The following is a 12,029-nucleotide window of genomic DNA, read 5'->3' on the forward strand; positions in this document are numbered from 1 at the left end:
TGTGCTTTAGCCAGTCTGATAATACCACAAACCATTATTGAAGTTACAGCTAATTAGCTCCTGGGATCAACTAGAAAAGCACCTAATGATGTTCACCCGTACTCCAGATATAAGCGTAATGCACCTTGGTCTGAGGTAACGGATAATATACATTTCAACCTACTAGGTGTGCCAGTGGGTGTTCCTCAGGAATTCCAGGCCCTAAACAGGAATGATGGTTTATGGCATCTGCTCCCCATTATTGGCCCAGCCATTGTAGATGCTAAACAGACCTAATGGATGAATTATATAAACTATAATCAACAACGTTTTGTTAACTATACCCCCTCTGCCCATACTGGTATGGCCGAGCAATTGGAGGCTACTACCAGGACCGCCAGGCAGAATAGATTGACTTTGGATATGATCCTGGCCAGTCAGGGAGGGGTTTTCAAAATGTTTGGTGAACAATGTTGTACATTTATACATAATAACACCAGTCCTGATGGGAGTATATCAAAAGCATTGTTTGGGTTGGACGAGCTTTCGGCAGAAATGAAGGGCGTGGCTGGGGTGGAGGAGTCTGGCTGGATGTCTTGGATGGGGGTGTGGCTTGGTGAGTATGCATCACTGGTGGTTACTGACCCTAGTTAATGTATTTTATTATTGATGTGTTGTGCTGCTTGCATCATACCTTGTTTGAAGAAGTCTGTTACAGATGTGGTACAGGCTTCAGGTATGATGCTCTTGCTTGATGCTCCTGAAGGAGATGCAGATACGGAATCTAACATCCGAAGAAAGATGGGGCTGACTGAGGATGACCCCTGGTTTGCTGTGGGTGAGGTCGTGGAATGAACTTCTTAAATACATAACGTGTACGATATAACTTGTCCTCTCTTATGTGAAGGTGGGTGGCAAGGAGCCCACCTGGTACAGGATAGGAGTAGCTGAGAGGACCAGATGGTTTATAATAATGCTTTGCTTTGCTTTGCTTACTCTGTTTTCCATGACCAAAGTTTTATCCTATATCTAACATGTCAATAAACAATACAGTTGTATCCTATTTTTGGTAAGTGACACCCTTGTGGGTGTCAAAAGGCGGAGACAAAAGCAGATATCATTTGTTGATTGTTTTCTATTTTTCTTTGTTGATTTTCTGTTTTTCTTTAAAAAAAAAAAAAAAATGTATAATAAACGTTTTATTATTTTCATGAAATGCTATTAACATATTACTATGTTGGGACCGCTGAAATAAAGGATAATGAGTGACACCCTAGCAGGTGTCAAAAGGGGGAATCAAAAACTCCAGTTTATATATATATGTTAATCAACAAAGGGACGTCAATGTCATATTTATCCTGATACCAGATTTGAATTGACACAACCCTAACAAGGGTAGGATAGATATAGGTCTGTAGAAGTTTCGGTCTAGAGTGTCTCCCCCTTTGAAGAGGGGGATGACCGCGGTAGCTTGTGTTGTCTTTCCTGAAATTTGCCATTTGGCAGACTGCACCTACAGTAACGGTCTAATCTAGTCAGTGGGCAGACATTATTAGAGCTGGCCAGAGATGTGGTATCAACAACCCCCACTCCATAAAAGAGGGTCGCACCCCCGCCCCTCTTGACACATCAAACACCCCATCCACCCTCACACCATATCTTTGTCACACAATTAGCTGTTTAAGAGCCCGGACACTTAAAGCAAGGTGAAGGAGCTATTTTCAGAAAGTTTGGGTGAACTCTCTGGAATACTGCGACAACACCTCTGTCAAAACTGTGTGTGTGTGTGTGTGTGTGTGTGTGTGTGTGTGTGTGTGTGTGTGTGTGTGTGTGTGTGTGTGTGTGTGTGTGTGTGTGTGTGTGTGTGTGTGTGTGTGTGTGTGTGTGTGTGTGTGTGTGTGTGTGTGTGTGTGTGTGTGTGTGTGTGTGTGTGTGTGTGTGTGTGTGTGTGTGTGTGTGTGTGTGTGTCCAACAGGCTTTTATTCTTTCATTCACTCTCTCTTTGTAAAGTGACTGCTCAAATGGGAGTTCCATGCTGAGGCTGAACATTGAACAAAGCTGACTGGTGAACGCAGCGAGTAGAAACACGCCCCTGATACCAGCTACTCAGCAAACAGTCAAGCCCTATCGTTAAGCAAAGTGAAGCCACCCCTCATTGACTACCTGCACTATCATCATCAGCCTGGAAGGCTTGGCAATTATCAGGGAGGCATGCAGCGCACAGGAGCGATGAGCTGAGACCAGAGAAATAGAGGGTGGTTACATGACGCTACTCAATATTCTGTGTGCTTATGTGTAGCCTGCACCACCTGTAACTAAACAAGGCTTAGTTGCTCAGTCCAGCCGAGCAAACAACAAACACAAACAGCTGGTCCCTCATGTACCTAATGAGAGGGGGGCTGACTGGCAGATCACACTCACCAGACAGGGCAGCAAGAGTAAGGTTACTCTCCATCACTCTCTTTGAATAAACAGCGTTGAGATTGCCTGCAATGACAACAAGCTCAGTCCGATGATGCTGTGACACACCATCCTAGACCATCTTTTTGCCAGTTCTGTCTGGTCCAGCGACGGTGAATTTGTGCCCATAGGCGACATTGTTCCCGGTAATGTCTGGTGAGGACCTGATTACAACAGGCCTACAAGCCTTCAGTCCAGCCTCTCTCAGCCTATTGCGGACAGTCTGAGCACTGATGGAGGGATTGTGCGTTCCTGGTGTAACTCGGGCAGTTGTTGTTGCCATCCTGTACCTATCCTACAGGTGTGATGTTCGGATGCACCGATCCTGGTCAGGTGTCGTTACACGTGGTCTGCCACTGTGAGGACGATCAGTTGTGCGTCCTGTCTCCTTGTTGTGCTGTCTGAAGCGTCTCACAGTATGGACATTGCAATGTATTGCCCTGGCCACATCTGCAGTCCTCATGCCTCCTTGCAGCATGCCTAAGGCACATTCACGCAGGGACCCTGGGCATCTTTCTTTTGGTGTCAGTAGAAAGTCCTCTTTAGTGTCCTAATTTGCCATAACTGTGACCTTAATTGCCTACTGTCTGTAAGCTGTTAGTCTTAACGACAGTTCCACAGGTGCATGTTCATTAATTGTTTATGGTTCATTGAACAAGCATGGGAAACAGAGTTTAAACCCTTTACAATGAAGATCTGTGAAGTTATTTGGATTTTTACAAATTTTCTTTGAAAGACAGGGTCGTGAAAAAGGGACTTTTCTTTTTTTGCAGAGTTTATTTGAGAAGGTCCAGTGACACACATTTCCTAGGTGGCAAAGGTACGGATATTTTCCTAAGCATGGTGGTGGCAGCATCATGCTGTGGGGATGTTTTTCATTGGCACAGACTGGGAAACTGGTCAGAATTGATGGATGGTGCTAAATACAGGGAAATTATTGAGAGAAAACTGTTTCAGTCTCCCAGAGATTTGAGACTGGGACGGAGGTTCACCTTCCAGCAGGACAATGACCCGAAGCATACTGATAAGCAACACTCAAGTGGTTTAAACTTTCTCAACAACTTTCCACTGAAAAAGCAGTGCGCGAAATTCAAAAATATTTTTGGGAAATATGTAACTTTCACACATTAACAAGTCCAATACAGCAAATGAAAGATAAACATCTTGTTAACCTGTTACTCCTACCCCCCTACTTTTTCGAACATTCTGTTAAAAATCGCGCAACATTTCAGCGCCCTGCTACTCATGCCAGGAATATAGTACATGCATATGATTAGTATGTGTGGATAGAAAACACTCAGACGTTTATAAAACTGGTTAAATCACGGCTGTGACTATAACAGAACGTGTGTTTCATCGAAAAGCGCAGGAAAATCTGATCACTGAAAATTCTTGGTCAAACGGATACGAGGCAGCGCATTTCTTCCGGTTTCCGACCGGATATTTTGGTTGAGATTTACCCGGACATTATTTCCAGACGTACAGCTATAGAATATACATCGCCTCGTGATCAATTTGATCGATTATTAACGTTTACTAATACCTAAAGTTGCATTACAAAAGTATTTCGAAGTGTTTTGTGAAAGTTTATCGGCAACTTTTTTAATTTAAAAAAATGACGTTGCGTTAAAAAACTATGTTTTTTTCCTTGATCACACAGTCTTCATAGATCGATATGTAGGCTATATATGGACCGATTTAAACAGAAAAAAAGACCCAATAGTGATGTTTATGGGACATAATAATAATAATAATAATAATAATATAATATATGCCATTTAGCAGACGCTTTTATCCAAAGCGACTTACAGTCATGTGTGCATACATTCTACGTATGGCATCTAGGAGTGCCAACAAAGAAGATTGTCAAAGGTAATGAATGTTTTATATTTTATTTGTGCGTTTTCGCCGAAAAGCATTTTAAAAATCTGACTTGTTGGCTGGATTCACAACCAGTGTAGCTTTAATTCAGTACCCTGCATGTGTATTTTAATGAACGTTTGAGTTTTAACGAGTGCTATTAGCATTTAGCGTAGCGCATTTGCATTTCCAGATGTCTAGATGGGACGCCTGCATGTCGGGTAGGAGTAAGAGGTTAATCTACCCATCGTGTCCGATTTCAAAAATGCTTTACAGCGAAAGCACCACATATGATTATGTTATGTCATAGCCAAGTCGAAAAAACACACAGCCATTTTTCCAGCCAAAGATAGATGACACTCATAGGACATCATGTTACACAATACATGTATGTATTGTAAAAAAATATATTGTCTGTGAGTTTAACAGAACTGATATTGCAGGCGAAATCCTGAGAAAAATCCAATCAGGGAGTGACTCTTATTTTGAAACCTCTGCGTTCCTATGCATCCCTATTGACCATTGAAAGGGATTATCAACCAGATTCATTTTCTATGGCTTCCCTAATGTGTCTACAGTCACTAGACATAGTTTCAGACTTTTATTTTGAAAAATGAGCGTGAACGACAACATTGCGTCAGTGGTCAGGTTTGTGCATAATAGACAAACATTGTTCCTCTCGCTCCGAGTGAAAAGCCAATTGTCCCGGTTGATATATTATCGAATAGATATTTGAAAAACGCCTTGAGGATTAATTATTAAAAATGTTTGCGATGTTTCTGTCGATATTATGGATCTAATTTGTAATTTTTTCTGCCGTTGTCGTGACCGCAATTACTGGTGGATTTCTCAACAAAACGTGATCAAGGCGAAAAGGAGGTATTTCGGCTATAGAAATAATCTTTATGGAACTAAATGAACATTTGCTGTCTAACTGGGAGTCTCGTGAGTGAAAACATCCAAAGCTCATCAAAGGTAAACGATTTAATTTGATTGCTTTTCTGATTTTTGTGACCAAGCTTCCTGCTGCTAGCTGGACATAATGCTATGCTAGGCTATCGATAAACTTGCACAAATGCTTGTCTTGCTTTGGCTGTAAAGCATAATTTTAAAATCTGAGATGACAGGGTGCTTAACAAAAGGCTAAGCTGTGTTTCACTATATTTCACTTGTGATTTCATGAATATGAATATTTTCTAGTAAGATTTTGTTGTCTGTTGCATTATTCTAATTAGTGTAGTTGATGACAGGGAGGGAGGGGTAGTTCTAAGAACTTAATGCAACCGCTATGTCAGATTTCAAAAAAACTTTACGTAAAAAGCAGAATCTGAGAACGGCGCTCAGAACTCAAAACAGCTAGAGGAATATCCGCCATTTTGGAGTCAACAAAGTTAGAAACAACACCATAATTATTCACTTTCCTTTGATGATCTTCATCAGAAGGCACTCCCAGGAATCCCAGTTCAACAATAAATGACTGATTTGTTCTATAAAGTTCCATAAAGTCTGTCATTTATGTCCAAATAGCCACTTGTTGTTAGCGTGTTTAGCCCAGTAATCCAACTTCATGAGGCGCAGGCACTTCATCCAGACAAAAACTCGAAAAGTTCTGTTACAGTCCTTTAGAAACATGTCAAATGATGTATGGAATCAATCTTTGGGATGTTTTTAACATAAAACATCAATAATGTTCCAACCGGAGAATTCCTTTGTCTTCAGAAAAGCACTGGAACGAGAGGTACCTCTATTGGGAGTGCGCGTCAGGAGACCAAAACTCTCAGCCAGACCACTGACTCAAAGAGGTCTCATGAGCCCCTCCTTTATAGTAGAATCCTCATTCAAGTTTCTAAAGACGGTGGAAGCCATAGGAAGTGCAACTTTATCCATATCTCAATGTGTATTCTGTAGGCCAAGCTTTGAAAAACTACAAACCTTAGATGTCCCACTTCCTGGTTGGATTTTTCTCAGGTTTTCACCTGCCATATGAGTTATGTTATACTCACAGACATCATTCAAACGGTTTTAGAAACTTCAGAGTGTTTTCTAATACTAATAATAATATGCATATATTAGCATGTGGGACAGAGTAGGAGGCAGTTCACTCTGGGCAGGCTATACATCCAAAAGTGAAAATGCTGCCCCCTATCCCAAAAAGGTTAAGGGGAAACATTTAAATGTCTTGGAATGGCCTTGTCAAAGCCTTGTCAATCCAATTGAGAATCTGTGGAATGACTTAAAGATTGCTGTACACCAGTGGAACCAATCCAACTTGAAGGAGCTGGAGCAGTTTTGCCTTGAAGAATGGGCAAAAATCCCAATGGCTAGATGTACCAAGCTTATAGACATACCCCAAGAGTTGCAGCCAATAGTTATGCGCGCTCAAGTTCTGTTTTTTTTGTCTTATTTCTTGTTTGTCTCGCAAGAAAAAATATTTTGCATCTTCAAAGTGGTAGGCATGATGTGTAAACAAAATGATACAAACCCCAAAAAACTATTTTAATTCAATGTTGTAAGGCAACAAAATAGGAAAAATGCCAAGGGGGGTGAATACTTCCGCAAGCCACTGTAATTATTGCAGGGACATGTGGCATTAGGAGAGACATTATCTTTACACAGCACCACTAGGAGTGGGGTATGATATGATATAGATATGTCCTGCACTACCACCGGAGGTGGCTTGGGAAAGAGAGATTTTAATCTAGATACACTACAAAAATATGTGTCCTGGAACGAGTATGTGATGTGAAACTAGTGTAGTGTAAAGAGGCTCTTGCACATTGGCTGTGTGTGTGAGGGAATACCCTCCTATTAGAATGGTCTGTGACTTACTGAAAACCTTTCCCAGTCAGAGGAACAAGGAAAACTCACAGAGAGTTAACACACACCGGGTACTTTATTGTCATGCATGGGTATGGACATAGAAATGTTTTTTTTTACCCACGCTCTCCATAAACACATACCAAATATCCACCTCTGATCTGCACTGAAAGGCAATGGCCAATGGGAGTCCATTTAAAGGGATGCAAGAGCATGCACTGGGCCTGATTAGCCAGTGCAGGACCAGCTCGATGCTCTTAGCCAATCAGAGGCTCCATGATCAGCTAATGTCCAGCATGTGGGTGACAGCTGATGGCTGAAATCAGGGCTGTGCACTAATGGATATCTCCTCATTTAAAGAGAGCCAGATTCAGCCAGACTCAGAGGAGCTGAACATAAACAATAACATACACAAAACCTGTCCTGCAGCACCCTCTATAGGGAGAATTATCTACACTGTGTGTATGACATGATACTGTTCACACACAGGTGAACCAACACTCCATGCACACCTGTGACGTCTGCTCAGGTAGGAATGTATCTGTGAGCTAACAGAACGACTAGTACCTGTGAGGAACTAACTCATGGGGAGCTTCCTGTCTTATATAACCACCAATGTCTCATAAATCAATTAATACACAAGGCACCATTCTTTCAGCCTGTGATACAGAGTAAAGTGCACGTTATTGATGAAATTTATATGAATGACTAGAATATTCCACCCTGAAGCCACATAATCGTATGAAATTGATACGAATTACGTATAACCATAGTCTGTACAATATGTCTATAATAGTGTCTTAAAAACAGACTGTCTGAGCAAGATTCGGTGCCGACCTTGGCTGGGGCCACTGAGAGTACTTCCCAGGGCCTCGGTCTCCCTATCTTGAGGGAGGATGGGGATGGGGAGTAAGTCTCACGGATTCCCCTAATCCAGTGGTGGGCCGTCAGGGCCAGCAAGGCCTTCTCTGCTGGCCTAAACATCATCAGAATATAATTTTAAAAAATATATATTTTCCCACAAATATGTATTAAATTACTCCCCAGAGTAAGAGTTATATTCTTCATTTCATAGCTTTCCTCTTGGTTGCACTGCTTCCAGCCCCAGGTTGAGATTTGGAGGGCTGGTCTTTATGTTAGATCTTTTATCCAATCATATTCAGCCCTCAGGCCTTCAGAATCAACAGTGCAGGCGCTTGTAGCTTGAAGTGAATGGAAATGAAAATTTAGTGTCAACCAATCACCTTTAGAGTTGGCTATTGTAAGCCTGCTGGTTGGCTCCAGAGTTACACAGGAGCCAGCTAGCAGGGGTAGTGCGTGCACGTCTTTTGATTGGATTACCTATATTGAGAGGCAGGTCCTATGCGCAGGTCTATGCAGAACTTCAGAACTAGGAAACTGAATTTGATAAACTAATTCATTTGCGTACTGCTAAGCTGTTTTTTCAATCCACAATGGCGGAAGGAGGAGAAGATATCGATTTGGTCGAGGATATAATTTAACGTCATTCTCAAGACGAACTTTTCAAGAAAGGTTAGACATTGTAAGGAGAGGTCGCCCGACGCCGACGCTACAAAGCCTGTCACAGGTGGGAAAGGGGTTCGTTCGCCACTTTCAAAGTTCCAACTACGAGCGCTATCAATGGCTCACAGGCTCCGAGAAGCACTGCAAATTGTACTGTTGGGAATGCCTATTATTTGCAAGTGATGGATTTGGTGTTTGGAGCCACACTGGCTTTGCAAACTTGAGTTGTCTAACCAAGGCAGCAACGAGACACCAAAGTACGGCTGGGCACTTACAAGCAATGGTGCTGTTGAAAACTTTTGGGGACACCCGAGTGGATCTACAGCTCAACGAACAAGTGTGCAGGGCAACGGAGCTGCACAATGAAAAGGTGAAGAAAAATAGGGAAATATTTAAAAGACTCATTGATTGTGTCATGTTTTTTTTTGGTTATACTGCGTTTCTGTCTAAATGTATAGTGTCTAGAGCAATGGCATCATAATGATGGTAATAAGAGGTGGATTAATTCGGATGGGACTGTGTAGGACCTCACTGAAGGCCCAGGCCTCAAGCCCACGGCACGCCACTGCCCTAATCTTTGTTGGCTGGGTAGCAGGACATTGTGTGCTAATGTTAGTGTGAATGTGTGTGAGTATGTTTGTGTGAATGTGTGTGCGTGAGAAGCCAGTATAAAATGAATTGTTTTGTACAACAGACCAGTGCTCTCGGGAATAAAGCTTATTAACTATTTTAGCTGGGCCTCTGTCTGTTTCATTTCAATCAGTATCTTACAAATCCTGATTTAGCAGACTGAGTAGTTTAATAGAATTGGTTTATGAACATTGAGAACATAATTCTCGTGACAACGTACACACATAGCCAGAGCTGAAGACATCTGTATTGGTCCACTAATGCAGGACTAGTAAAAGCCCAGTGCACTACTTTTGTCCCAAAATTTAAACTAAATGTATTTGAGTGTTTACCAGCATTTTATAACTTGAGTCTGATAATTGTCTGTACAAAACATTAATTCTGATAATACTTGTGGAATTTAAAAATACTTGCATGATATACAGTACCAGTCAAAAGTTTGACACACCTACTCATTCAAGGGTTTTTCTTCATTTGGACTATTTTCCACATTGTAGAATAATAATAAGACATAAAAACTATGAAATAACACATATGTAATCATGTAGTAACCAAATGCATATTATTAGTAGATTTGGATAGAAAACTCTCTGAAGTTTCTAAAACTGTTTGAATCATGTCTGTGAGTATAACAGAACTTATGTAGGAAAAACCCAGAGGACAAAAGCCCGAGGACAAACCATTCAGATTTTCTTTGAGGTCACTCTCTTTTCAATTGGTTTTCATTGGGAATCCAGATTTCTAAGGGACCTTCTTGCAGTTCCTACCACTTCCACTGGATGTCACCAGTCTTTAGAAAGTTTTTCCTTTGTGTAATGAAGAAGTTGCCCTGTTCAAAACTAGGGTCACTACTGTTAGATAGAGGCGCGTGTCCAGAAAGGTAGCGTCAGTTTGTTTTCTTCCTGTATTGAACACAGATCATCCCGTCTTCAATTTTATCGATTATTTATTTTAAAAAATACCTAAAGTTGTATTACAAAAGTAGTTTGAAATGTTTTGCCAAAATTTACAGCTAACTTTTGAGATACTTTGTAGTCACGTTGCGCAAGTTGGAACCGGTATTTTCTGGATCAAACGCGCCAAATAAATGGACATTTTAGATATATATCGACGGAATGAATCAAACAAAAGGACCATCTCTGATGTTTATGGGACATATTGGAGTGCCAATAAAAAAAGCTAGTCAAAGGTAAGGCATGATTTATATGTTTATTTCTACGTTTTGTGTCGTGCCTGCAGGGTTGAAATATGTTTTCTCTCTTTGTTTACGGAGATGCTACCCTCAGATAATAGCATCATTTGCTTTCGCCGAAAAGCCTTTTTGAAATCTGACATGTTGGCTGGATTCACAACACGTGTAGCTTTAATTTGGTATCTTACATGTGTGATTTCATGAAAGTTTGATTTTTATAGTAATTTATTTTAATTTCGCGCTCTGCATTTTCACTGGCTTTTGGCCAGGTGGGACGCTAGTGTCCCACATATCCCAGAGTGGTTAGGCAAATCAAAATATTAGTAGCCACCCTTTGCTGTGATGACAGCTTTGCACACTCTTGTGATTCTCTCAACCAGCTTCATGAGGAATGCTTTTCCAAAAGTCTTGAAGGCGTTCCCTCATATGCTGAGCACATGTTGGCTGCTTTTCCTTCACTCTGCGGTCCAACTCATCCCAAACCATCTCAATTGGGTTGAGGTTGGGTGATAGTGGAGGCCAGGTCATCTGATGCAGCACTAAATCACTCACCTTCTTGGTCAAATAGCTCTTACACAGCCTGGAGGTGTGTTTGGTCATTGTCCTGTTGAAAAACAAATGATAGCCTTACAAAGTGCAGATTTCCACCGGTCTAATGTTCATTGCTCGTGGTTCTTTGCCCAAGCAAGTCTCTTCTTCTTATTGGTGTTCTTTAGTGGTAGTTTCTTTGCAGCAATTTGCACATGAAGGCCTGATTCACACAGTCTCCACTGAACCATTGATTTTGAGATGTGTCTGTTACTTGAACTCTGTGAAGCATTTATTTGGGCTCCAATTTACTCTAATGAACTTATCCTCTGCAGCACAGGTAACTCTGGGTCTTCCTTTCCTGTCGTGGTCCTTATGAGAGCCAGTTTCATCATTGTGCTTGATGGTTTTTGCGACTGCCTTTGAAGAAACCGAAGTTCTTGAAATTTTCTGGACGTCTTAAAGTAATGTCGTTTATCTTTGCTTATTTGAGCTTTTCATGCCATAATATGGACTTTCACCAAATAGGACTATCATCGGTATACCACCCCTATCTTGTCACAACACAACTGATTGGCTCAAACGCATTACGAAAGAAAATAATTCCACAAATTAACTTTTGACAAACCACACATATTAATTCAAATGCATTCCAGGTGACTACCTCATGAAGCTTGAGAGATTGCCAAAAGTGTGCAAAGCTGTCATCAAGGCAAAGGGTGGCTGCTTTGAAGAATCTCAAATATAAAATATATTTTGATTTGTTAAAACCTCTTATGACTCCCCATCCCGGATCCGGGATCGTGACTACAGCTCAAGCTCATTACCATAACGCACAATGCGAAAAAATATTCCTAAAAATATTTAACCTCCACACATTAACAAGTCCAATAGCTCAAATGAAAGATAAACATCTTGTTAATCTAGCCAGTAAGTCAGATTTCTAAAATGTTTTACGGCGAAAACATAGCACATATTTATATTAGATCACCACCGAAACAAAAGGCAAGCAGCGGCCATTTTGTCCCAGAAAAAAATA

The sequence above is a fragment of the Oncorhynchus gorbuscha genome, linkage group LG10 (genome assembly GCF_021184085.1).
Source record: "Oncorhynchus gorbuscha isolate QuinsamMale2020 ecotype Even-year linkage group LG10, OgorEven_v1.0, whole genome shotgun sequence".
In the NCBI taxonomy this organism is placed as follows: Eukaryota; Metazoa; Chordata; class Actinopteri; order Salmoniformes; family Salmonidae; genus Oncorhynchus; species Oncorhynchus gorbuscha.